Raw genomic sequence first — 5,890 nt, 5'->3', positions numbered from 1 at the left:
AACAATCCCTACAAAAGAATGGCCGTGACTAACAATAACCTATAACTTTCATGAATCACTTACCTCACAAAAATCTTCGTTACTCGAACTACTGCAATACAGCGAGCGCCAATACTGCCAGCTAAATAAAAGATTCTAACTTCTGAAGGCACTAGCTACTGATAGGCATAGTTCGCAAATGAAAGATTTTGATAGAGAACAAACGATGTATTTACCTTAATAGTGTTCAAAAATTATATATATATATATATATATATATATATATATATATATATATATATATATATATATATATATGTATCAGTTCATGACATCCAGTCTTATAAATTTACTCTTTCTGATGGACACACGTCCAGATCGTCCACTCTCAAAACTCCGCCATCTCACTCCCCACATCCATCACTGCTGGCGGCTCACCTCTAACTGCGCAACGCTACGCGCTGTTAACAGCCAACTGCCCAACACTACAATAGCAAATTCCAACAATGTAAACCAGCCACAGACTGCACATAGCACAGTCAGTGATTTTCATATAGAGCGCTACATGGCGTTACCAACATAAAAACCTAAACAGCCTACTTACAACTGGCCTTGCAAGTTTTACTGCGAAATATATATAGTGCTTAAAAACACTATTTTAGAAAAGCACTCTATCACAGTGATCTATATTAAACAACACAGTTTAGACACAGCAGTAACATATATGGCCTACCAGGTTTTAGAAAAATACTTTCCCGTTACGTGGAGGTAGCCTCAATTTTTCCTCGTGACGTTATTGTCTGTCCTAAGGTGCTGACAGAGAAAGGGCAAGGTAAACGACAGAGAAGCTCATCGCATGCTCCGGCTGGGACTGCCTCCACGTTAAACACCTTCCGGCGGCGCACGATGACATCATCGATCGCCGGTCCATGACGCGTCGGCGGCGGCGGAAGAGGCGGAGGAGAAGCTGTGTGTGTGTGTGTGTGTGTGTGTGTGTGTGTGTGAGCAACAGGAAACGCAGAACAATCGCACGGCGCCACCTGCCTCTGGCGTCACCCTGCGCCATCAGAATACCGACTGCTTGCCTACGCCACGCCGGAATCGTGATCGCTTCACGCGGTGCTGGTAGCACGGAGGAGCTGCGTCGTAGCATCCTTACAGCCAATTACTGGGTAATGCGATGCCGAACTATTGTCTCCTCAACACCAACCGAGGGAGGTGGCACAGCTGATTAAAACGATGGGCTCGCATTCTGGAGGACGGTTGTTCAAATCCAGAATTACGCTTTTCTTCAGTTTCTGTTAGTTGAGGCATATGGCTTTTTTTTTTTATTCAGCTGTAAAGAACACGTAATACTCTCTAAGACAAAAGAAAGCAAACAGAAAGAATACGCTGCACCACGAAGGAATTATCCCAATGGGACGGAAACAGGTAGATGTGATGTACGTGTACAGAATGTACAGACTACAAACAAACAAATGATTACAGTTTCGGAAAATTTGGATGGTTTATTCAAGAGGCTGGTGAGAATGACAATGAGCGAAACACAAGGTACTGTAAGAATAGGAGGAATGAGGTCCAATACATTAAGTATTAAAAATGGAGTGCGATAAGGGGATGCACTGGCATGCTTTCTCTTTAATGCCGCCCTGGAGAAGGTGATGAGAAACGCAAACCTTCTGAATAGGGGAACGATCTTCTATAAATCAGTGCAAATACTGGCCTACATAGACATAATAGCAAGAACCCAAAAAGCAACGGAAGAGACATTTACAGCTCTTGAACAGGCCAGTAGGAACGTGGGGTTAATTATTAATGAAAAAAAAAGCAAAATATATGGCAGCTGGAAAAGCAGAGAAAATATGCCAAATGCAGGGCAATTATACATTTGAGAGAGTTGAACATTTGAAGTACCAGGGCTCGACAGTTACACATCCAAGTGATACCTCCTATGAAATTAAGCAGAGATTAGTACTAGCCAACATAGCCTATTTTGCCCTAACAAGACTTCTATCTCAAGGCTCCTGACTCGTACCACGAAATTAACTACGTGTAAATCACTTATACGACCAGTGCTTACAAATGCCTCTGAAGTCTGGACATTAACAAAGATATTGAAGCCGGCCACGGTGGTCTCGCGGTTCTAGGCGCTCAGTCCGGAACCGCGCGACTGCTACGGTCGCAGGTTCGAATCCTGCCTCGGGCATGGATGTGTGTGATGTCCCTAGGTTAGTTAGGTTTAAGTAGTTCTAAGTTCTAGGGGACCGATGACCACAGATGTTAAGTCCCATAAGGCTCAGAGCCATTGGAACCATTTTGAAAGATATTGAAACACTAGAAGCATTTGAAAGAAAGGTACTTAGACGAATTATCGGCCCAATCTGTGAAAGAGGCCGGCCGAAGTGGCCGTGCGGTTAAAGGCGCTGCAGTCTGGAACCGCAAGACCGCTACGGTCGCAGGTTCGAATCCTGCCTCGGGCATGGATGTTTGTGATGTCCTTAGGTTAGTTAGGTTTAACTAGTTCTAAGTTCTAGGGGACTAATGACCTAAGCAGTTGAGTCCCATAGTGCTCAGAGCCATTTGAACCATTTTTTTGTGAAAGAGGAAGATGGAGGAGGAGACACAACCATGAGTTGTATATCATATAAAAAGACCAACCCATCAGAAGGATAGTTAAATCATCCAGACTGAGGTGGGCGGGACATGTGGCTCGCATGAATGATACAGAGGTACTAAAAAGAATATTACAAGGAAAGCCAGGAGGGCATAGAGGACGTGGTCGACCAAGAGCCAGATGGGAAGATGGAGTAATCGAAGATCTTAGGAAGATGAGCTATAGAAACTGGAGAGTATTGGCAAAGGACCGAGAGGAATGGAAGGAAATTGTAGAAGAGGCCAAGTCTCATCACGAGCTGTAGAGCCAAGAAAGAAGAAGATTCAAGAGAAAGAGTTTCACAAACTGTGCAAGTCAGTAACGCGTTCGTCCACTTCTGGCCCTTAAGCATCCAGTTATTCGCCTTGGCATTAACGGAGTTGCTGGATATCCTCCTGATAATTACCTTGCAAATTGTGTGCAACTGGCGCCTTAGCTTGTCAAAATCCCGAGATGGCTGGGGGACCATGACCAAAATGTACCAAACGTTGTCAATTGGCGAGACATCCGACGACGTTGCAGACCGAGGTAGCGTTCGGCAAGCACGAAGAAACGCAACAGAAACTCTCGCCGTGTGCGAGCGGGCATTATCTTGTTGAAATGTAAGTCCAGGATGGCTTGCCATGCACGGCAACAAAACGGGGCGTAGACTATCGTCGACGCACTGCTGCGAAGTATGGGCTCCACAGATGCCAACAAAAGACGTCCTGCTGTGAAAGCAAAAGGCACTCCACACAATCAATCCTGGCTGTCGGGCCATATAGCGGTTGAAAGCCAGATTGGTATGCCACCGCTGTCTGTGGCATCTTCAGACACATCTTTACTGGTCATCGGTGCTCAGTTCTAAGCTGGATTAACCACTGATGACAATTCTGCTCCAGTCAATGAGATTTCTGAAGGAAGACGTGTCTGTAGACTCCCTAAACAGCAGTGGGATATCAACCTCACTCTCGCCATCCATAAGGCTCGACAACCAGGAGTGATGCTCTGGGCTGCCATCCCTCTTACAGCAGGACCACTTTGGTTGTCATCCGCCACACCCTTCAGCACAGCAGTGCAGCTACGATATTCTACGCCCCCTTTTGTGGCCCTTCATGGCAAGCCACCATGGGCTTGCATTTCAGCAACACAATTCCCACACGCACACGGAGAGAGTTTCTACTGTACGTTTTCGTGTTCGCCAAACGCTACTTTGGCGAGCAAAATCGTCGGAACTGAGAACGTTTGGAGCATTACGGACAGTGCTCTTCAACCAGCTTGGGGTTTTGACGACCTAACGCACCATTTTGACTAAATTTGGCACGACATCTCTCAGGAGAACAACTGTATCAATCAATGCCAAGCGAATAACTGCTTGCATAAGGGACGGAGATGGACCAACGGGTTACTGACTTGCTCAATGTGTGGAGCTTTTAACTTGAATCAGTCATCCTATTTTTCTGAAATTGTAATCATTTCTTTTTTGCCTGTACATGTCCATAACATCTACTCTTTCGTGGTGCTTCACTTTCTTTTGTCTTAGAGTGTTTTTATTCCCCATACTTTTTCAATCCGAGTCTGTGCCGATCTACGGGGCACTACGAAGATGAGTCTTCAAAAATGGGAAGTTACGAAATTTGTTTTTGTTTGTTTGCAGACACGTGTCTGCAGCTTTCGTGCACGCTAAAATCCTCGCGCCACAATACCGCAGCACGCCGCCAGAGTACCCAACCAGATGATGTTGTTGTGGTCTTCAGTACAGAGACTGGTTTGATGCAGCTCTCCATGCTACTCTATCCTGTGCAAGCTTCTTCATCTCCCAGTACCTACTGCAACCTACATCCTTCTGAATCTGTTTAGCGTATTCAGCTCTTGGTCTCCCTCTGCGATTTTTACCCTCCGTGCTGCCCTCCAATTCCAAATTGGTAAAACCTTGATGCCTTAGAATATGTCCTACCAACCGATCCCTTCTTCTAATCAAGTTGCGCCACAATTTTTTTTCTCTAATTCTACTCAATACCTTCTGATTAGTTATGTGATCTACCCATCTAATCTTCAGCATCCTTCTGTAGCACCACATTTCGAAAGCTTCGATTTCCTTTTTGTCTAAACTATTTATCTTCCACGTTTCACTTCCGTACATGGCTACACTCCATACAAATACCTTCAGAAAAGACTTCCTGACACTTAAATCTATACTCGATGTTAACAAATTTCTCTTCTTCAGAAACGCCTTCCTTGCCATTGCCAGTCTACATTTTATATCCTCTCTACTTCGACCATCATCAGTTATTTTGCTCCCCAAATAGCAAAACTCATTTACTACTTTAAGCGTCTGATTTCCTAATCTAATACCCTCAGCATCACCCGATTTAATTCGAAACCAGAAGACATAAATTTTAAAAAATAAGGTCGGTATCTTTTGGGTGCGCCCTCGTATGTTCCTGCTGTCACATACAAGTCTGTTATGGAACTCAATCTGAAGATTCAACCGAAGCGGTTTGAACCAGCCTTATTCAGATACTACGGTAAACGGTCTTGCCGCAGTGGTAACACCGGTTCCCGTCAGATCACCGAAGTTAAGCGCTGTTGGACTGGGCTATCACTTGGATGGGTGACCATCCGCTCTGCCGAGCGCTGTTGGCACGCGAGGTGCACTCAACCCTCTGAGAAGCTACTTGATTGAGGAGCAGCGGCTCCGGTCTCGTAAAATGACATGGGGCCGGGATAGCGGTGTGCTGGCCGCATGCCGCTCCATACCCGCATCCAGCGACGCGGTGTGAGGATGAGACGGCGGCCGGTCGGTACCGTTGGACCTTCATGGCCTGTTCAGACGGAGTTTGGTTTTTAGTTTTTTATTCAGTTACTGTACGCAAACGAGTGAAATACAAGTGTCTCGATTGGACATTTTTGTCCTGCTGTAGCATGGAATCCAGCAGTGTAGGGGCATTGAGGACGTCGTGGGAGGTGGTGTGCCCATGACGGCAGTGGTGTTTCGATCCTGGCTGCCTGCTTGCGGTGACAATAGCTGCCAACGCTCCGCGAGGCGGGACGTGAAGCACGGCGAGGCAACGCGACGAGACACGGAGCGGCTTCTGCCTCGAGCGGCCCGACTGCGCAAGCGCGTCTGTGCCCCCTTTGCGCGTGACTCGCATCCCGTATACAGCCATCCCTACACTCCGGCCGCGGGCACCTCAGATTGGCTTCGACTGCGCAGTCCTCTATAAAACACGTGGGCCTGTCACGAGAATCGTCAAAGAGAGCCGCACCTCGTAGCTG

General features: G+C 46.5%; 1 pseudogene; it reads left to right on the top strand.

The window, feature by feature from the left end:
* The first annotated feature begins 5,139 nt into the window (after positions 1 to 5,139).
* LOC126261460 (5S ribosomal RNA) lies at positions 5,140 to 5,257 on the top strand (annotated as a pseudogene).
* The last annotated feature ends 633 nt before the right edge of the window (positions 5,258 to 5,890 follow it).

Source organism: Schistocerca nitens, chromosome 5, assembly GCF_023898315.1.
Source record: "Schistocerca nitens isolate TAMUIC-IGC-003100 chromosome 5, iqSchNite1.1, whole genome shotgun sequence".
NCBI classification, from domain to species: Eukaryota; Metazoa; Arthropoda; class Insecta; order Orthoptera; family Acrididae; genus Schistocerca; species Schistocerca nitens.
Note: the sequence above shows the minus strand (reverse complement) of the source record. Positions and strands in the feature narration are given on the sequence as shown.